General features: G+C 38.1%; 1 long non-coding RNA gene and 1 pseudogene across 2 annotated transcripts in view; one reads left to right on the forward strand and one right to left on the reverse strand.

Moving 5' to 3' along the window:
* LOC311618395 overlaps positions 1 to 22,730 on the forward strand; it is a 714,645-nt gene that overhangs the window by 337,867 nt on the left and 354,048 nt on the right. The gene's annotated exons all lie outside the window — the stretch shown is intronic.
* The window catches only part of LOC311617430 (pyruvate kinase PKM-like), a 61,980-nt pseudogene continuing 46,237 nt past the window's right edge, over positions 6,988 to 22,730 (reverse strand). The window contains exon 2 of the transcript in view: positions 6,988 to 8,457. The product of the transcript in view is annotated as a pyruvate kinase PKM-like (transcript). The remainder of the gene's footprint in view (positions 8,458 to 22,730) is intronic.

Consider the following 22,730-nt stretch of genomic DNA (forward strand, 5'->3'; position numbering starts at 1 on the left):
TGAGGAAATTTTATGTACTGGGCCTCTAGTTTTTATACAGTTATCTTTATTATTTAGTAGAAAAATGTCATGTATGATATACATTCAGAATTCACAACTGCTTAAAAGTAACAGGGTAACAAGACTGATACTTATAATTTTCCCATTGCATATTTAACATGAGGAAATGTACAGAGTAAATATTAAAGTTCAAAAAACTGAGGTCAAATACAATTTTGGGTTTACCCTGTCAAAAAGATATATACTTTCTATATTTTAAAACATGTTAAATATTTTGCAACATTTCCTGAAAATTCCATACCAATAAGAATTAAGTTGCTTAACAGAAGTAGTTATACTACTGTATTATGAGAAGCCTCATTAGTTTTTCTTTGATAATTAGCTATAACTGCACCAAAAATTATTTAGCTATAATTAAAAAAAGGGTCTCAGGAAAGTTAGTACTCATGAATACTTATTGTGAGTAAATTGAATTGAAAAAGCCTTGATTAAGCAATACACACCCAATTTCACATAAAAATGCTGATTTCTCCCTGAAGAACAATACAGTCTCCATTAAAATGGGAACATTTCATATGGATATAAAATTAATTTTAAAATGTATTTCTATTATAACCCTAACTAGAATAAAAAACATATACTATCTCACACATATTCAAATTCAGGTGAATTAATATTGCTGTCATACATCAATAATCCAATTGTCAAGTCTTAGTTAAAAAGGTTCATTAAATAGAATAAGATCAATTTAAAGACTTCTCTTCTCTCTTCACAGTCTTAGAACTTTTTTCATATTATAATTGGATGTATACAGGGGTGGGCCAAAGTAGGTTTATAGCCCTGGCCAGTGTGGCTCAGTTGGTTGGAGCATCTTCCCGTACACCAAAAGGTTTCAGCTTCAATTCCTGATCAGTGTATGTGCCTAGGTTGCGGATTTGATCCCCTGGTCAAGGACAGGAGGCAACTGATCACATCAATTTTTTTCTCTCTCTTTCTTCTATGCTCTTTCTCTAATTATTAAATAAAGTTGAACCTGTTCAAAATTTCTAATTATTCTAAACTAGGAGTAGATTTGAAGTAATTCTTCTATTTTATTTTTTTAAATTTCTTTATTGATTGTGGTGTCAAATAATTGTCCTCATCCTCCCATTCCCATCCCAAACCCCTCCCCATGTATGCCCACCTCCTATTGTCCATGACACTGGTTAGGCTTATATGCATGCACACAAGTCCTTTGATTGATCTCTCCCCTTTGCCACTACTCTTCCCTACCCTCCCTCTGAGGTCTGACAATCTGAATGCTGTTTCTCTGTCTCTAGGTCTGTTTCTGTTCATCAATTTATGTTGTTCATTATTTCCCCTAGATCATGTGATACAAGGAATTCCTTTATAAGGACCGAAACTGAGATAAGCCATAATGGTTATGCTTAGAGGCAAATGAATCAGTCTGTAGTGAGTTCCTTTCTGGACCAACAGTTCTTTTGAGCCCCAATTTCAATGTCAGACAGTTCCTGATGTGTACATGTCAGCCATGGTATTTCAGATCTGCTTGGTGGACAAATGGTGATGATGCAGGTCCGACCATCTCTGGTTTGGTCCTGGGTATCCTTCAGCGACGCACAGCTCCTGTCTGTTAGTATGGCAAGGCGTTGTCAGCATCTTCCATCTGTGGACTGATTCTCTCTGTCTTCATGGCTGGGGCACCAAGATTAACTTAATTGGAAAAGGTAACATGCTAAGTTCCCAAGATGGGCAGCAAAGTGATTGGTTGTCATTTTGCCCAGCCTTTGTTCCTAAAATAGATGTGTGTGTTTTTCCATCATGAAAATTATGGCTTTCTTGTTAAAGCTTTATGCATACAACAGAATTAAAGAAATCTGGCCTGAGATGTTGGAATAAAATAATTTATGTTTATTTGCCATAAACCAACATTCTTTGCTTCACTCAAAGGGGATCTGTTGAAAAAGAAAATAGACTCAAATGATTTTCAGATGTGAATGGATTTCTATGTAATCACCTGGTCTAAGAAAAAATCACATTTTCTTTAGAATCTATTTAATGTTATGAAGTCCCCATGCTCATCATGCTTCAATGGTCATGGCCTTCCAGAACATTCTTCAGGATTTTCCTTGCTCAGATCAATGGAATCAATACTATTAACTTCTTGCAATGTTGTAGGTGCTAAATGAATCCTTTCTTGGAGGAGAAATGTTATCAATGTGCAATGAAAGGAAATGTGAGCTTAATGGAATCCCAGAATGGAAAGGAGCTCAAGGATCATTTACTTTAGTCCACTGAAATGTGTTGTGGAATCCCCCTTCCATAATATTTGACAAGTCCTCATGAGGTTTGGACAAGAAAACTTTTAATGATATCACTTATGTTTATGTGTAAGGAATAGAAGTACTGTTTCACTCTCGTGGTCTATGGCATTTTCCATGTCTTAGTCAGTGGAACTCAGCTCTGACAGCTTGGAAGGAGGCCTAGATAGAGCTAAAAAATTGAGCAACTTTCCTCCCTATAAGACTCTAAGCACAACCAGAATCCTAAAAGTGTAGAATTTCTTAATTAAGAAATATAAATTTATATTGATTCTGTCTTATCTACTTGGTATAATTTGAACAGGTCAGAGAAGGTTACCATGGCCTTAGAATCATCATTCTATTCAAATAGAAAAGTTTAACATTCCACCATAAAGAACCTTTCATTTTATTAAATAGTAGCATTTAATTTTTCTAAAAAAATAATTATGGAAAGATTTAGTTTATAAAGTTGATAAAATTCATATATATATATATATATATATATATATATATATATATATGAATGCCTCTCTTATAGAAATGACTGACCAATATACCAATATATAAACAATCAGAACAACAACAACAAACTAATGGAAAGGGAGAAGATGAACCTAAATAGAGAAGGTACCTATCTTAAACATAGTGAATAGGAAATGGCAACTTCATAATTTCATTGCAAGCCTGGTCTACATCCACTCTGAGCTACCAGATAGCCTTTTTAAGTCCTTCCCTTATACTCTGATTATTATAAACTAATAGGCCAAATTATATTGTCAGTAGCTGTTGCTTAATTTTTCTTACTAGCATAAGAAACTGCTTTGACTAGGAGGTAGGGAAATCTATGAGTAATCATATGGACACTGATTCAAGAGGAATTGTATGAACATTTGAATCTGAGAGGTCTTTGGTGCAGAAGTGAGATCTGAGCCCCAAATTAACATTTGGGAAAATGTACATGGATGGTATTTGAAGCCTCTGGAAAGCCACTAGAAAGCTCCCTCAGGGAGTAAATACAGGACAGTAAAGAGGGATCCATTGTAAATGTCAACATTTAATGACTGAGTTGATCTGAGAGGGAAACAGCAGAGATGTATGGAGGAAAAAAGCAAAAACAGAAAAACAACCACAAATACCTGACATTAAGGTAATTTAGAACCTAACCCTTCCAAATGTGGTAAGTGGTCATCTATTTAGAATATTATGGAGAGATTAAATTGAAGACTAAAAGAATTTCTATTGATTTAGTGGCATGGAGGTCATTGGTGAACTTGGCAAGTTATGTCTGATTAATTGGCAGATATATAAAAACTTCAAATCCTGAAGGAATGATCATTTTGTCCTCAAACTCTTTTGACAGATAGAAACAGGTTTAGAGCATTTCAGAAAGTCTCCCAAAGTCACACAGCCATCTCATAGAAGAACATTACTGGGTCTTCTCCCACCATTCTTTCCAGTACATTTTGGTCACTGATATTTTTTAATCTTGCAGTATCAAATTAAAGTTCTAATAAAAATGGACCTACGATTACTCAGAATAGTAATAATGGAGTTCAGTTATTTAGAGCAACATAACTTCTTTTCTAAATATTAATAGGATTTAGTAAATGAAGGTATTAGAGTTACAAGAACTCAAGAAGTGCTCTACATCAAAGGGTCCACCAAAGATGACCAGAAGTATCCAGGCTGGATAGAGTATGAGGCATGTGAAAGACATCTTTTATGTTGACATTTAAAAAAGGCTACCAAATGGCTCAGTTAAAAATTACAAACAAACATCCTGTAAAACGTCATGTCAAAACAAAAAGCTCCACACACCATCTCACAGTGGTTTATCAGAAAGTATTTGAAAATGGTTACATGCCATTACTTTTTTTCATTTTGGTAAGATGAAAACAACAACACAATTTTTTTGTGTGTGTTAACAATGTACCCTCTCAGACTAAGACCTTGTATTCCAACTTGAAGCCTAGGGCAACATTTTTATAGCTGAATTATAAATCTCTGAAAATAGAGATTTATAATGGAAATTCTACAAACCCATACCTAATAGATCTCTACTACCTGGAGACTCTCTAATGAAAGGCAAGCTCTAAGACTTTCTCCCAGAAAACTTTGCTAATAAGATTAAATGATGAAAGGGTGTCCAGACAAAATATTTAAGATATAACCATTTTTTTTTAACTAGCCCATTACAGTGAGTCCTACACACTGAAAAACATAAACAAAAGAATCTGTTACAGCTGGATAGAAGAATTTAAGATATAAAAAATTCTTTGAGGAAATGATGGGTTATTAAGGTATGGACTATAATATCATCGTTAATCTATAAAACTTTTACAGCCTAGTCTTATTTGCACAGAGATTACATCCCCAAAGCTCAGTGCCAAAGACACATGTTAATAAGCTCACAACTTTTAATTAAGCAATATGTAATAGTAGATTCCCATTAAGCTGTGATTTGTGGGCTAGTTCATTACAGTGGGCCCCAACCGCCAGACACATATTCAATACGAATCAAGCAGTCTGCATATTATTCAGCTTAATGTGAGCTTACCAGTAATGTTTTATTGCAGTTCAGGAGAGTGGTTCATAGAAAGTATTTTTCCCCAAAAGACTAGGACAGAGATCAAAGCCTAATGACCCCATGGTGCTTGTTTAATGAAATGACTCATCTGCATTGTTTATTTGCATAACACAATAATTACTCATAGAGTTAATTATCATACATATGATTATCTGACCTGAGGGGTTAGAGTTTTTATTGTCATAAACCCATAGAGGGCAGCCCTGGTAGTTGGTTTGGATAGTTGGGAACAAGATTAAATTCCCCTTCATTTCAGTTCAGTTGGGAAAGAAAGTGTTATGCAATTAATGGTCTAAGGAGAATTGGTTAAGTGCAAAGAAAAGGAGGCTAAATCTTTCCTCCATAAGGTAAATGCTCCAGGAAGTAAAGTGTTAATTCTAAAAACTAAAGCCAAGGAAAAATAATGGGAGAAAATGATCTCATAATTGAGAACGTTATTGGTGTAGAGAGGGGGACCAGATAGAGGAAAAAACTGTATTTGGCTGCATACACAATAAAAACTCTCTATATAAAATATAATCACCAATATCTTTAAAAAATGAATAAGGTATAATATCTAGAGAAGAAATGTTTGAATTAATAATTTAATCAATAACCCAATTACTCATTTAATAAATATTTATTCAACACTAGTGTGCCATTTTATCTCCTACAATTATACATTAATATACATATATTTATTTATTTATTTATTTATTTATTTATTTATTTAATACACACATAGATATATGGTATGATATTAATACAGACAAAAATGCTTTAGCAAATATCAATTACTTTTTAAAATACTTGTATTAATTTTTTTAAAGAGAGAGTAAGGGCCCTAACCAGTTTGGTTCAGTGGATAGAGTGTCGGGCTGCAGACTCAAAGGTCGCAGGTTTGATTCCAGCCAAGGGCATGTACCTTGGTTGAAAGCACATCCCCAGTGGGGAGTATGCAGGAGGCAGCTGATCGATGTTTCTAACTCTCTATCCCTTTCCCTTCTTCTCTGTAAAAAAAACAATAAAATATATTAAACAATAATAAAGAGAGAATAAGGGAGAAGGAAAGGGAGAGAGAGAGAAACATCAACCCATTTCCACCTTCATGGCCCCCACTGGGGATGTAGCCCTCAGCCCAGGCATGTGCCCTGACCAGAAATCAGATGTGACCTCCTGTTGCATGGGTATACACTCAACCACTGAGCTACACAGCCAGACTCATTTTTTTCTATTGATTATGCGGTCCTAATCTTAGAAATTCTTACTACAGACCTCTGAGTGTATAGAATGATGCCCAAGCCAACTGACCTACACCAGCCAGAGCCTAAACATCAAATTCTTATACTTGTATTGTGCTTATTTTAGGTTTTGTATTCAATTAAATGTATTTGTCTACTTATATATATTTCAACAAAGTATTTTGAAATTAATGCTGCTATTTGTTTGTTTTGCTTCAGTTGCTGTTTACTGAGATACAGGTAGACTCTATAGCAACAGGCCCAGAGGCGGCTGCAGTAGAGGGGAAATGAATGTGAGGGTGTTTGTCTAAGATAGCTGAGTGCAGTGCAGGAACAGAAGTGCACAGTGCAGGGCATGGGGGAGTGTGGGAAGCTCAGGGGATTGGAGAAGCAAGTGGAAGGCAAGAGCCAGAATCTCGAGAAACTGGAACCACTGGCCTCTGTAGCTGGCTCTCTCCTGACCCCAGGCCAGGCTTGGGAGTTCACTGAGTGTTCATTTCTACAGGAACTGAAGGGAGTGCTCAAAGGAGGAGAAGCAGGAACTTGTCCTCTATGTTAAGCTCTGGAGCCTCCAGTCCTACACCCTTGCCCCTCTTGCTTAGGTGGGGCCATAAGATGGGCAGCCTAGCTCTGGGTTACCTCACCTGAGCAGGACTTAAAAATGGCCATGTTTTACAGAGGCATTAACCTTTTTCACTGGTGTCCCAGCACACCAGTGCCACACTATAGCCCCATGTAAACTCTACCCTCACGGCTGGCCTAAGGGATGGGTTGTGGGGGAGGAGATGAGACAGGGTTGAATGAGGGGCTCTGAGGCCCATCACTGAACAAGCACTACAGCATGGTGTTGGTGAAGCCAGAGCCAGATGCCATTGGGTCAACCCTTGCCAACATTCATGACCAAGTTCACCCGGTTCACTGGGCCAAGTTCTCAGCCCAGGCCTCCTGCACTGGGTCCTTATACACACAGGGAAGATTCCACAGTACAGGTGAGCCTGGAGAGTTGTCTGATGATTTTCGGTCACAGAAATGAGGGGGCACCGGTGAATACCTGGTCACCTGGTGAGCAGACCTGCCAGACTTGGTGAGGACAATTATGGCCCCATTGGGGTACTTGAAGAAGGCCCCCACAACACCCAAGGCAGCAGCCTCTGTGGGGAATGGGCGTCAGGCAGCGGAGTTCCTCTAATAATTGCAGGTGGTAGATATCAGCCTCTGCCTCACCCGCCATCAGGCACTGCATGCACACGGCCTCCAGGGTTAGGCCTCCATGTGAGTCTCCACAGACAGCATGATGCAGTCGGCTCCATTCAGGACCACATTGGCCACATCACTGCCCTCAGCCCCAGTGGAACCCGCTGCTCTTCAGCACCTGCATGGCACAGATGACAAGCTCCCCAGCGTGGATGCACCACCCAATTATCACCTTTTGAGCAAAAAGACCTTCTCTGTTTAGAATCACAATGCCTAGACCACCACTGAGCTACTGTGATCGCATGACTGACTTCCAGAATCTCATCAAACCTCTGAATCCCCTTGTGGTTCTCGATTTTGCTCATTACCTTGATGTTCTTTCCTTTTCTTCCAGAAACTTTCTGACTTTGTGGATATAGGATGCCTGTGGATGAAAGACCAACACCATATCTGCATCCTGCTCTACCCCCAAATTCAGATCTTGGGTGTTCTGTTCTGACAGGCAGGCATGTCCACAGTAGCCCCAGGGAGGTTCACACCTTTCTTGATGCCCCAAGAGCCACCATTCTCCACCCCTGTCACCAAGAAGTCAGCACCTTTCTCCTTCACCTGCAAAGTCATGTCCACCATTCATGTAGATCTTGCTGCCCACTTCCACCACTTTGCAAAGGTCATTTTTTATATTTCAGGGTGTCTTCCTCACACTTCCATGTATGCCTTATCTAGCATGATCTTGAGAGTGCGCCTTTTTTCAGCTCCTCCTCCAGGGTCCTGCTGCCCTTGATGAGCCCAGTTCAGATATTGGGTCCTTTAGGCTCCAGGGTCACAGCAACAGGCCGGTAAAGAACGGGATCAAGAGTAAAGCTTTCTGAGGCTGTGCATGTTCTTGATAGTCTCTGCCTGGTACTTGTGAGTTACAGGAAAGAAGTTCAGAGGAGCCACATTTATTGCAGACTTAATCATCTCCTTCAACATCTCCACTGATCAGAAAGCCGGGCCAGAAGATGCCAGGGTTCAAAGCTGTGATGGACAGTGAGACAATGTCAGGGTCTCACCTGTGCTCCAGGAACGCATCAGCCATGGCCACATGCAGCTGCTGGGTCTGAATGAAGGCAATCAGCACATCACTCTGGGGCTTCCAAGAAGCTCCTCCCTGATGGTCCAGTCAGGCTGCTGCAAAGAGAGAGGTTTGGAGGCTCCCAGGGCAGTGGCGTTGTTCTTGTGCCAAAATAAATACTGTTTTAAAATCCATTTTAAATTATGTTTTCCCAGGTCTCTTTCACTATTTTTTTCTCCCCAGTGTATTAATGATATACTGGAATACATTGGAGACATTTGTTTGTTGGGTGGAAAAAGATATATTCAGGTTTTTAGCCCATTTTTCAAATGAATTGTTTGTTTTTACTATTAAATTTTAGGAGTTTTTAATACATATCTGGGGTATTAATCCCTTATCAGATATATGGCTTGTAGATGTTCTCTCCCATTTTATAGGTTGTCTTTTATTTTGTTGATTCCTTTTTTTGCTGTGCAGATGGTTTTAGGTTTGATATTGATTACTGATAGTTTGGTTTGTGCTTTTTAGTGTCATTTCTAAAATATCACTGCCAAGATCAATTTGGAGGAACTTCTTCCCTGTGTTTTCTGCTGGTACTTTTATGATATTTGGTATTCTGTTTAAAGCTTTGATCTATTTCAAGTTAATTTGTATGAATAATGTAAAATAGGGATCTGGTTTCATTTTCTGCTCTTGTTTTTCCTCTTCCATTTGTTGAATACTCTCCTTTTCCAGTTGGGTGGTCTTGGCTCTTTTATGAAATACTAGAGGCCCAGTGCATGAATTTGTGCATGGGGGGTTGGCCAGCCATCCCTGCTCCCAATCAGGGTGGGGGATCTGTGGAGGGGCCAGCCAAGGGGAGGGGCTGCTGATGGTTGATGGGGCTGATCAGGGGCCCAATCCGGCCAGTTGTCTGCTACAGTGTTTCACGGTGACCGGTCGTTCTGGTTGTTCCGATCATTCAAATATTGCCATGTTCTGGTCACTTGGCTTTTATATATATAGATTATTTAACTGTATACATATGAGTTAAATTCTGGACTCTCTAATCTATACCATTGGTCTGGTCTATGTGTCTATTTTTATGCCAGTAATATACAGAGTATATATCTATTTTTACCAGCATATTTCATATTTTCAGGTTTACTGTTATTAATTGCTGTTCTTTTGTTTCAGCTTGAAGATCGCTGTTGAGTATTTCTTGTAAGGCAGGTTAGTGGCGATAAACTCTCTCAGCTTTTATTTTGGGAATTATCTCCTCTAAATTTCTGAAGAACAATTTTGCTATGTAAAATATTCTTGACTTACCTTTTTTTTTTTTTTTCCATTCAGCACTTTGAATATACTTTACCACTCTCTTCTAGTCTGACAGGTTTCTGCTATTAAATCAGCTAGTTACTTCATGGTAGTTCCCTTATATATGTGGAATTTTCTTATCTTGATGCTTTTGAAATTTTCTTTGATTTTAGATATTTTTTATATAATGCGTTTTGGAGAAGATGTCTTTGGGTTGAATATTGTGGGGGACTAAGAGCTTTATGAACTTGGATATTCAAATATTTTTCCAAATTCAGAAAGTTCTCAACCATTAATTCTTTAAATAAACTTTCTGTCCCTTTCTCCTTCTCTTCTTCTTTCTCAGACTACAATATGCATAGATATGCATAGATATTTTCATTTGATGGTAAATAAAAATTCACATGAGCTTTATTTATTCTTTTTTTATTTATTTTTCTTTGTTCTCTTCTGACTGGATATTTTCAAATGACCTGTCTTCCACATCTCAAATTCTTTTTTCTGCTTGATAAAGTCTGTAGTTGGCATTCTCTGTTTTTCTTTTAGTCATTGTATTCCTCAACATAAAGATTTTCTATTTAGTTCTTTTAATGACTTCTATATCTCTGTCAGTCTTCCTATTTTGTTCATATATCATTGTACTGATTCTATTAAATTGTCTTTCTATTTTCTAAAAGGTCAATGAGCTTTCTCAAAACAACTATTTTGATCTTTTATCAGACAAATTGTAGATCTCTATTTCTTTGGAGTCCATTGTTGAAAAAATATTTTGTTTTTGGTGATATTATGATTCCTTGATTTTTTTATGTTTTTACTCTTGAGTTGATATCTTTGCATTTGAAGAAGCAGACATCTATTTCATCCAATGTTTATGAATTAACTTTAATAGAAAAACACCTCCTGTCAATCCTGCCAAGAATTCCCAGGCTTTCTAAACCTTTTAGGAATATGCCTGCTCCACATTTCTTCTTCCCTCTTATTGGTGAACATTCTTAAGAATGTATATTCTACTTGATCCTGCAAAGTCAGGCCAGGTTCTGACAGCCTGCTGTTTGCTTTCTGTAGGGATGGAGTTAAATGCTCCAGTTTGTGTTCTTCCTCCCAATCCTACAGTCAGGCTGGCTTTTTGCATATGCTCACTATCTGCAAATAGTTGCTCTGTCTACTCTTTGGAGAACAAATGGGGTTCTGACCATGAGGTGTTGGTGAGGGGGTTTGTGGGTGAGACAAGTGGAGCATTTGGCATGCCCGTGGATCTGTTGGAGAAATCCACAGGTGAGGTGTCCCCAGGGGTTCATGGGCAGAATTCTTCATAGAGACTACAAAGCAATAAGGATATGTGTGCTTTTAATTATCTTTAAGCCCTTCTGCTGTTCTCCCCACCCTTCTTTGCCTTGTAGTTGTACAGCATACCTCAGTATTTTGGCTGGGCAAGAAGGAAGTAAGGCTCATTGGCACAGTTGTGCACAGCTAGAGAAGCTGGGCACTCACTTGCAAACTCCTTTTCCTGTGGAGAAAATCACTGGCCAAGAGAGTTTCTCCTGGCACTTGGCTATACTACAGGTAAAGTGAAATGTTCCTCTAAATGTGCCTAATCTTGGATTTTATATTTAATCCAACAGTTTGTGGACTTCAGGACTTTCACAGGGTATTCTTCCCTATATTTGATTATAAAATGTTGTGTTATTTGGGGTAAATATGGTAGAAAAGTCTTATCCCACATTTTTGCTGATGTTACTTTTTTAAATCCTCCCAATACAACTTACTGAATCAGCCTTTCCTTACCAAAATATTTGAATGGATAATAAATTCTATCAATATATTTTTTTTAATTTTTGCTTACTAATATTATGCACTGTATTAATATATTTTAACATGGGGAGTCATTGCTCAATGACTTAGCAAACCCCATTTAGGAACAAGATATTTTTCTTAATTTAGTTCTCAGTAAAACTTGTTAATATTTTCTTCAGGTCTGTAATTATTGTGTGTGTGTGTGTGTGTGTGTGTGTGTGTGTGTGTGTGTGTGTGTAGATATATACACATTATAATTATTGGTTATCCATCAGTCTTATATATACATATATAGCTTCAGAGACTTAAAATCATTAGCAACTCATATTTCTTCAGTTATCTATATAATAAAAGGCTAAAATGCAAATAGACCAAATGGTTGAACAACTGAACTACCGTTGCTATGACATGCACTGACCAATGGGGGTGCACGCAGAACATGGTGGGTACTGGCAGCAGGTGGCAGAGTGTGGAAAATGGCAGGTGTCTGCTACAGGGGATGGTGGAACAGGTAAACAGAGAGTGCCAGACCAAGGTGGGGCACCAGTTGCTGTCATTGGGTGAGCCTTTGGTAAAAAAAAAAAAAAAAAAATTTTGCTCCTGTGCACTGCGGTCCTGCCTGGTGCTCACACCCGCTGCAACTGCCCAAAGCTGGCCCAATTGCCCCTTAGGGCTTCTCCACCTCCCCTGCTCCTGAGGGGCAATCAGGTCCAGCAGCCTCCTCTCACACCAGCTGTCAGTGACAGTCCCACTTGCACCCACTGCTGGTGCCAGAGCTGCCACTGGCACCCGCTGCTGGCACCCGGTGCCCAGCTCCAGTCCCTATCACTTGGCACCACCAGTGGGTGCTAGCAGTTGCTGCCTGCCCCAATTGCCTCGAGGGCTTTTCCACCTCCTGCTGCTCCTGAGGAGTGATCAGGGCAGCAGCTGCTGCTCACACCCCCAATCACTCAGAGCTGTCAGTGTGTGGGAGCGGCAGTGGTGGGAGCAGGAATGCCAGCAGACAGGGGAACTGGGGCTGCGTCAGGAGGGAACAGAAGGGGGGGTGCCAAGGAGGATGGGCTGAGACCCCTGTGCCCACTGCAGCCTTGCAACCCATAGTTCCTTTCAAGATGCACAAATTCGTGCACTGGTCCCCTAGTAATTTAGGGTTCATTATAAGGATTCATCAGTTCCTTAATAATTTTACTTAAATCAACCACAAATCCATTCCTCTAAATGATTTTCTGAAAGATATTTTGCAAAAATACTTTAAAAAATTTTTTAAGTTTATTAATTTAGGAATTAAATATCTCTAACATAAATTTGATAATTTAAATAATTATTTATCCCATTAAATATTTTTATTATCTCACAGAACTATGTATATTAAACTCTTAAATTTTAACTTCTTTTTTATTCCTATAGTTACGTTACATTTCTCTGATTCCTAATGTTGGTGTCTGCAACTTTTACTTTTCTTTTTCAATCTCACCAGAAGAGAAAACTAATATTGAACTTCATCATTTTTTAAAAGTATTAATATTAACTTCTGTTTCTATTTTCTGAATGACTTTCAGCTTTAGCAGGTTTATTTTTTCTGTCATATTTTTTTCCTAGCTTCTAGGTTTTATTTATTTTAATAATAAAGTATTTTTATCTGAAAGAACTTTGGCCATATCTCATAAGATCTAATATATAGTATTCTAATTGACTCATTATAATTAATTAGTTAATAACTTGTTATTTTGCTATTTACTTACACTTTGACCCAGAAGTAATTTTAAAATTTTTTCAATATGTATCCTTTTGATATAAACTTTCATAACTTTTGTTGTTCTCATGCATTATTGTCTGTGTATATATATATATTATACAACTTCTGTTGTGTATGGTTTTGTGATTTCTTTTGGTTTAGAATCCTAATATATGATATATCCTTTTTTTTCACTTTGCTTTTTACACTTTTATTTTTTAACTTTTTATTTTATTGTTGATGCTACTACAGGTGTCCTATTTCTCTACCTTTGCCCACCTCCACCCAGCACCCATCCCCCACTTCTCTCTGGCCATCACCACATGTTGTCTGTGTCTATAGGTTAGACATATATGTTCTTTGACGAATCCCTTCACCTTTTATCCAGTTCCTTCTTTCCCCACTCCTCTGACAGCTGACATTCAGTTCCAGGTATCATGACTGTTTCTGTTTTGTTCAATACTTTAGTTTCTTCATTCGATTCTACAATTTGCCTTTCTCTGACTAGCTTATTTCACTTAGCATAATAGTCTTCAGGTCCAAAAGGTAAGATTTCCTTCTTTGCTATGGCTGCATATCATTCAATTGTGTAAATGTATCATATATGTTTTTATCTACTCATCCACTGTTGGGCACTTGGACTGTTTCCAGATCTTAGCTAGTAAATAATACCGACATGAGCATAAGGGTGCATATATTCTTTATGATTGGCATTTTGGGATTCTCTGGAAATATTCCCAGAAGTTGGATCACTGAGTCAAATTGTAGTTCCATTTTTAATTATTTGAGAAAATTCCATACTGTTTTACATAGTGGTTGCAGAGTCAGCACTGTAATAGGGTTCCCTTTTCTCTACATTCTCAACAACACATATTGTTTGTTGCTTTATTGATGGTAGCCATTCTGGCAGGTGGACAGTAATATCTCATTGTGGTTTTAATTTGTATCTCTCTGCTGATTTGTGATGTTGAGCTTTCTTTCATATGTTTATTGGCCATATGTATATCCTCTTTGGAGAATTGTCTATTCAGGTCTTTTGCCCATTTTTTTCATTGGATTATTTGTCTTACTGGTTGGTGAGTTGTAAAAGTTCTTATGCATTTTGGAAATTAACCCCTTATGGCATGTATCATTGGTGAATATGTTCTGAAAGGTTCAAGTCAGTGGCACACAGGCAGGCTATATGGCATCTTAGTTAGCGGCTTAAAATTTTGAATTTATTTAAAGAAAAGGGGTTGAGAGTTGGGGACATTCAAAGGGAAGGGATACATAGTACTAAGCTAAAGGGTATTGGATCTGGGCTGCTTTAGCTCACTGAGAAGTCAGAGAAAAGGGGGCCTTAGAGACAAGTTCAGGAGGTTAACTCAGAATGAGCTACCATTGCCCATTGCTCCCTGGTTGCACGTCTCAATGGGGTCTCTTAGAGGTTGGGAGATACATGCCTGTGTGGGAATGGCACAGGTGTGCTCCTAGAAGGGAGAGTACGTGCCAAGTCCTTTGTCCTGAGCATATTTATATATTTCTTGCAGGTGGAAATCTTAGGAGAAGTCTCAGGGGAGGGTTTTAGTAGAGTATTAATTAGATTTCCAGATTTGCTCTTTCAGGGTTTGGTTCTCCAATGATTGATCAGTGCCAGTCAAGGGAGTCATTAGTCAATGTAGTTAGTCCTGAGGCAGCCACTTGCCTGTTTTTGTTGCCTTTCTAGGCCAGGAGCTAAAATACAACTGAGGCCTAGATATCTTTATGGAGGAAAAAGTCAAGGGGGTCTAAACTTCCTGATCAGTATATGCTAGAGGAGTACACGTTACTCTGGGGGCGAGGTTCTTGTTTTGCCCCTTCTCGGCATCCAGGGCTTTCTGCCCTGGTTAGTTTCTGTACCTGGCTCATCATCCTTGATCTGGGCCAGTGGTCAGCAAACTCATTAGTCAACAGAGCCAAATATCAACAGTATGACTATTGAAATTTCTTTTGAGAGCCAAATTTTTTTAACTTAAACTTCTTCTAACACCACTTCTTCAAAATAGACTGGCCCGGGCAGTGGTATTTTGTCGAAGAGCCACATCAAGGGGCCAAAGAGCAGCATGTGGCTCAGGAGCCACAGTTTGCCGATCACTGATTTGGGTGAAGGAGTGGGGGGGGGGGGGCAGGGTCTAATATATTCTCCCATACAGTGAGTTCCCTTTTCATTTTGTTGATGGTTTCCTTTACTGCACAGAAGATTTTTTTAGTTTGGTGAACTAGTAGTCCCATTTGTTTATTTTCTCTTTTTCTCTCTTGTCCTAGGAGACACTGCTGCAAAAATATTGCTATCAGTTATGTCTGAGATTGTATTGCCTATGTTCTTATCTAGGATGTTTATGATTTTGCAATTTACATTTAAGTATGTTATCCATTTTGAATTTATTCTTGTATATGGTATATTGTAGTAGTCTAGATTAATTTATTTTCATGTACATGTCTTTACACCATTGTGTGCTTTTGCCTTCTTTGCCAAATATTAATTGACGATAAATGCATGGGTTGAATTCTGCGCTCTCTATTCTGTTCCATTGATCTATATGCCTGTTCTTGTCCTAGTACCAGGCTGTTTTGATTACAATAACCTTGTACTGGGTCGGCAACTAAGTAATTGCGGATTTTTAAAAAATCAAAGACAATTTTTTCATGGAACTAAATAACTTTATTCTGTAATGTATTGCCCATTTTGATCAATGACCTTTTGCCATCTTTCAGGCAGCATCATAATCCCACGTTCAAAAAACTTCTGGTTTTTATTAGCAAAAAACTGAATCAGGTACGATTTGACATCATCATCATTATTGAAATTTTTCCATTCAAGGAGTTTTGTAAAGATCGAAACAAAAAGTAATCAGATGGTGCAAGGTCAGGACTATATGGTGGATGTGGCAAAACATCCCAACCAAGCTCCATTAATTTTTGCCGAGTGACCAAAGATGTGTGTGGCCTTGCATTGTCATGATGGAATACAACACCTTTTCGATTTGTCAATTCGGGCCGCTTTTCTTCAACTGCATTGTTTAATTTCGTTAGTTGTTCAATGTAGACATCAGAATTGATCGTTCAGTTGGGTGGTAAGAGTTCAAAGTAGACAATTCCTTTGTAATCCCACCAAACTGATAACAAAACCTTCTTTTGATGAATATCAGCTTTTGATGTTGTTTGAGTTGGTTCACCTGGCCTGCTCCACGATCTTTTCCACTTGATATTGTTGTAAACAACCCATTTTTCATCACCAGTTATCAGTCGTTTTAAAAATGGATCATTTTCATTACGTTTCTTTAGCAAATCGCAGCTGCTAATGCTTTGCGTTAACTGATTCTTTCAGTTCGTGAGGAACCCATGTATCGAGTTTTTGAACATACCAAGTTGTTTTAAGTGATTTTCAATGCATGTATGTGATACATGAAGCTTCTCTGCAATCTCACGTGTTGTACTGTGACAGTCCGAATTGATTATTGCTTTGATTAGGGCGTCATCAACTTCAACTGGACTACCAGAGCGTTTTTCATCTTTGAGTGAAAAATCACCAGAACGAAATTTGGCAAACCAATTTTGACACTGCCGTTCTTTTAAGGCTTCGTCACCATAAACAGCACATAACTTTTTATGAGCTTGCTATGCGTTTTTCCCTTTGCGGAAATAAAAAAGCAAAATATGATGAAAATGTTCCTTTTGATTTTCCATTTTTCAACGAACGCCAAACGAAAACTACAAAACAGATCAAAAAACTTTTTTTTACTGATTAACAGCTGAATAGCCAACTATCAAATAACAAAATGTGTTTTACATTTGTACCACGTCTGCAAACCTAAAAATTCAACTGAAGCCATATATGTGTGAAACCCGCAATTACTTAGCTGCCGACCCAATAGTATAGTCTAATATCAGGTATTGTGGTATTATATATTCTGATATGTATATCATGAGCAAAGAAAAATGTATTATGTTGACATTGACAAAATTATCCTGATTTATAGTATTATTCATATTATATATATTAGTCAGTGCCTGAAATTTTTTCATAATTATATTCAATGCATTTTTAAAATACAGATTTCCAGGAAATATCCATGCCCTCCTAATTAACAATATCTAAGAATTTGTTTCAGGATTATTTATTCAATGAAGTTGGGGTTTTATGGTTTGTTTGATTTTAAATTTTTTTGTTTGTTTCTTCTTCTACTTCACCTATACAGATATTTTTCTAGGGAGAATATTTGGTGAGCAAATATTCTCCCTAGAATGCTTTCAAAAGCCTCTTCTTGGGTTGCTGTTCCAGCTGCTGTGCCAGTGGGAAAGCCTAATGCAGTGATAAATAAAAAGGGTTAAATTGACCTGCATAAGAAATAATATAAGGAGATGTGAAACTACAAAAAGAAATTCATCAGATTTAGAGAAGTCTCTAATGTGTGGTTGTGAGATTCAGTTTTTAAAAAGAGAAGTCAGTATTAGCTTCAGTGAGAAGGTGCCATTTGAGCAAAGACAAGAGGCAAAAGAGTTAACCACATAGACCACTGAGAAAATGTAACAGTGTGGATATCAACTTGAACAGAAAGCCTGGAATGATAATTTAGGCTGAAAGAACAGGTATGTTTGAGAAATAGGAAAAATTCAAGATGATAGAGCATAACAAATAAAGGCAAGAGTGTGTGTAATTGAGCTCAGAAGAGGCAATGACTGGGGAATTGTGACTTGAGGTCACCTTTATGCTGACCTAATGGAGAGTTATGCACTCCCACCTGTGACCATGTAACTTATTTGGACCATAAAAGTGGAAGGGACATGTTTAATGTCCGTCTGGAAGCTTTAAAAGCCCATCATTCTGCCTTCTATTCATTTTCCCCTTATTGCTATGAACTTGATCAATCTGGACACAGAGTGAGAATGATAACAATGCTATGCAGTCCCCCTGGGTACTTATGATGTGTATACACTGAGTGGCCAGATTATTATGACCACCTGACTTTTGTAGGCAAATTAGCCATATGAGATATGGAAGCTGAAGGCTTGTTCAAACACTTTTTCTGTCTGCAGTTACCAAGATATAACGTCTCCAATTTGCACAGGAACACAAGGATTGGATAGTCCAGCATTGGAAAATAGTCATTTGGTCTGATGAATCACATTTCCAGTGGCATTATGCAGATGGCAGAGTGAGAATTTTGTGGAAACAGAATGAAAGCAAACACCCCACATGTATCAGTACAACGACAACCCTTCAAGTTGTTATGGTTTGGGGCATGTTTTCCTGGCATATTTGGGCCCTTTAATTCATGTGGAACAACATCTGAATAACACAACATACCTAAGTATTGTTGATAATCAAGTTCATCCTATCATGTTGATGGCATATCCCAATGGAGATGGCTTCTTCCAACAAGAAAATGTGCCATGCCATGGTGCTCTATTGTGCAGGAGTGGTTTCAAGAACAGGAGGGAGTCTTTATCTGCTTAGGTGGCTCTCACAATCACCATATCTCAATCCAGTAAAGCACTTACGAGTTGAAGTTAAAAGAGCCATCAGGCAGCTTGTTCCACAACCATCAAATCTCACAGAACTGGACAGTGCTATTCATCAGGCATGGTGTCAGATTCCTCGCATCACCTTTCAACATCTTGTGGAGTCAATGCCAAGAAGAATCAACACAGTATTGAAGGCAAAAGGTGGCCCAACGAAGAACTTATGGGGTGGTCATAATAATATAGCCACTCAATGTAAAATAGCAGGTGCAAGAAATAACCTTTTTTTAAAAAACTGGCAATTGTTGCCAGCAATCACTTGAAAAAATATCTAATGAGGTTATATATCCTAGGATCTTAAAGGATGGGGAAAACAGAATATTAGTAGCATGTGTTAGATACTACTGGCTGCATTTGACAAGTACTACAAAGAGATGAGCTTAAAAATAATTTGCTGGTTAGCAAACAGAAAAGAAAGGGGAGTGAAAGAAATGTGGAGATTTGTAAAACTGGAATAGGCAACTGCTTTTTCCCACCTACCAGTATAAAATAAACTAGAGAGTGTCTTAAGGCAAAGAAAGCCCTTTGGCAAGGATCAAATCAATGGTAAGCCCTTCACTCCCATTGTCCCTACCTCTTGTAGGTTATAATAGTACTCAGTTAATTTAGCAGAAAATGGTTCAGGAAAACCATGTACCTTTCCCACAGTCCTTAAAAAGCTCAGGGCACCTGCAATTAATCATGTCTCAAAAAGAATTTAAGTTCAATCAGAACATGGAACTGACTGGAATCAAACAAAATAAAAACTCAAAAGTTTTTGAGACAGTTGTGCTATCAAAAAGAGCCACTAACCTAAATAAAAGTAACCGTGATGTTTAAGACTTAAAATAACCCGAGTCCTCAAGGATCAGGAAGAGGTCTGACCAAGCTACTCAGACTCCTGAGGACATATCCTCTGAAGCTCACTTCAGATGTAGCTACAGAGGAGAATTTCAGAGCAAGGAGCTCCCAGAAGGTAGAGCCAAGAGTCATAGAGAAGAGTAAACTGGGGAACTTACTCCATGAAGCCGAATTGAAGACTAATCGATAATTAGTCCTTAAAACCAAAGAAAAAAGACACTCTCAATTTTCTGTGGGGTTTCAATATGGCTCAGGGATTGCCATGTCTCTTTTTGAACAGGAATATCTACTGTGGCCTCATCTCTGTACAATCATTGTATACCCTGTGCAGAACTTAATAAATTTACTTTTGTGGTTATATATATATTTCTCAACTGAGTAGAGCTATACCCACACCTAATATAGAGACTACATGGTATCACCTCTCCCTCTTGTGCATCATCACTCATCTTAATGTATTATTATGAAAATGTTCAGATATATTCAAAATTAGAAAAAGTAGTACTAAAAAACTCTCATACACCTATTATCTAGGTCCAATATTTTTCTTATTATTGTGCTTTATTCACATTATCCCCTTTTGCCCGCAAATCTTTCTTAGTAGTATGCAATTTAATCATAGTTTGTCTTTGATTCATTTTTTGAGCTATATTAATTAATGGAGCCTGATGCTGGCATGAAAATAAAGTAAGTCAATAGAATAACAACACATTCTAGGAAAAATACACAACCTATAAGTGTTTATCCTATCTAATAAAGAGGGAATATGCTAATTGACCATCAAACCCTCACAAAGATGGCAGTGCCCAGTCTCCTCAGCCCTGCTGGGGCAGCAGGCATGTCACACACCTGCCTCCAGAGTCCCCTAGTCTCCTCAGCACCCAGCCACCCATGGGTGGCACAGGCAAGCCTGAGACGGCAGCTGCCCAGCTGCCCAGAGCTGGCCAAAGCTCAGGTAACCAGGGCCATCCGAGGCTTGTGCTGCTGGCAGTGGCAGCAGCAGAGGTATGATGGGGCCTTCTCCTGATTTCCGGGTCACCTCCCACCCCTGAGGGCTCCAGGACTGTGAGAGGGGGCAGGACAGGCTGAGAAAAACCCAAGCCAGTGCATGAATTTTTATGCACCAGGCTTCTAGTTATATAATGAAAGTGACATTTAACAATATAACAAATTTTATAGTATTAAATAATAAATGCTAAGAAAACATAGAAACAACATTACAGATTAAATTACATAAAATTTAAAATTATTTTTCAAAATATATATTAAAGCAAACTAAACAACTTTCCAAGCTTGGTATTTTTTGTGACAAGAAATATTACATATTTTCACAGTTGTGGTGGAATGACTATTAGATGTCAGTTTTGTCTATCACTAAATTTCTCTGATGAAAAACCATCTGATGGGAAATTTACTCGATGTTGTAGCAAAGGTAAAGTCTGTCCAAATGATATACATTTTCCAGAATACCCAGCATATTTAAAAAGATTAATGACAAACAAAGATTCTGACAGTAAAAATTTCATGGAAAATATTAATTCCATAAATAGCTCTTTTGCTTTTGCTTCCATCAATGCAAATATTGCATTGCCATCAGGGTATGGGCCATATTTTAGAATACACAGACAAGTTTATTACTGTCTGGAACTTTACATCCTTCGGATGGTGTTCCTTGGAAGTTTGCTCACTTCTATATTTTGGATACAGCCAAAGCTACCAGTAAATGATTAGCAATGCCAGAAAACCAGGGCTGCTCAGAAAGACTCATGATCAACATTGATAACCTCATGCATGAAATAAGTGAATTAACAATATTGTACAAGATGCTACATGAGGTAGAAAAGGAAGCCCAATCTGAAGCAGCAGCAAAAGGTCTAGCTCCCACAGAGGTAACTATGGAAATTAAATATGATCGTAACAGTGATCCAGGTAGATATAATTCTCCCCGTGTAACCTAGGTTGCTGTCACATTCAGAAATAAAAATGAAGAACCTCCTTTTGAAAGGGACTTGCTCATTCCTTGTAAACCAGATTCCAATAATCTGAATGCCACTAAAATGAAACAAATCAGTATCCTGTTTCCTACATTACATGCAATGACATATTCTATTCTTTTTCCACATGGGGAAAAAGGCTAGGGAACAGATATTGTATTAAGACTCAGAGATGGCAGTGTAATCAACAATGATACTAGACAAAATGTAAGGACATTAGTCACACAAATGCACTATTGTGGATTTCATCTCTTTGTGTGGGACATGTTCAATCCTATATTAAATGCAAGAAAGTTAACTCAACAGTTTATCATAGATTCATATTAAAAAATAGAGGCCAATCGGATAAATTTCATTAAAGCAAACCAATATAAGTTGAGAGTTGAGAGTAGAAAAATATAGAGATTTGATGCATTATCTCAAATCTATATCTGAAAATGACAATGTGCTGATTGGTAAAATAATAATACTTCCATCATCTTTTGAGGGTAGTCCCAGAAATATGCAGCAGCAAAATGAGGATGCTATGGCAATTGTAACAAAGCATGGAAATCCCTATTAATTCAGAACAATAACATGCAACACCAAATGGGCAGATATTACAAACAATTTTCAATGCTGGCAAAAAAGTTAAAAACAGACCTGACTTGGTAGCCAGAGTTTTTAATATTAAGCTGAATGTTCTTCTAAGTGATATATGTAAGTTCCATTTATTTGGCAAAGTAATAGCTAAAATTCATGTCATTGAATTTCAGAAACAAGGACTGCCTCACGCTCATGTTTTATTATTATTCTAATAAAAGAGAATATGCAAATTAACTATCACTCTGCTACACCCACAAGCCATGCCCACTAGTCACGCCCACCAGCCAATCAGAGCAAGTATACAAATAAACCCAACCAAGATTGCTACAGCCACAGAGAGCAGGAGGGAGGCTTGGGTTTCCCAGGAAATGGAAGAAGCCAAGCTTTCTACATGCCCTTGCCAGCCTAAGCCTCCACTCAAGGCTACAAAGTTTCAATTATAGAAGGTAAACAAATCCAAACAGAAATGGCTGCAGTCACCGAGCTGGAGAGAGCAGGAGGCTAGGGTTTCCCCCTGCAATGGGAGAACCAAAGCGTTCTGCACAGCCTGGCCAGCCCAGACCTCCACTCTAGGCTACAAAGTT

Source organism: Pipistrellus hanaki, assembly GCF_964339955.1.
Source record: "Pipistrellus hanaki genome assembly, chromosome: 2".
NCBI lineage: Eukaryota > Metazoa > Chordata > Mammalia > Chiroptera > Vespertilionidae > Pipistrellus > Pipistrellus hanaki.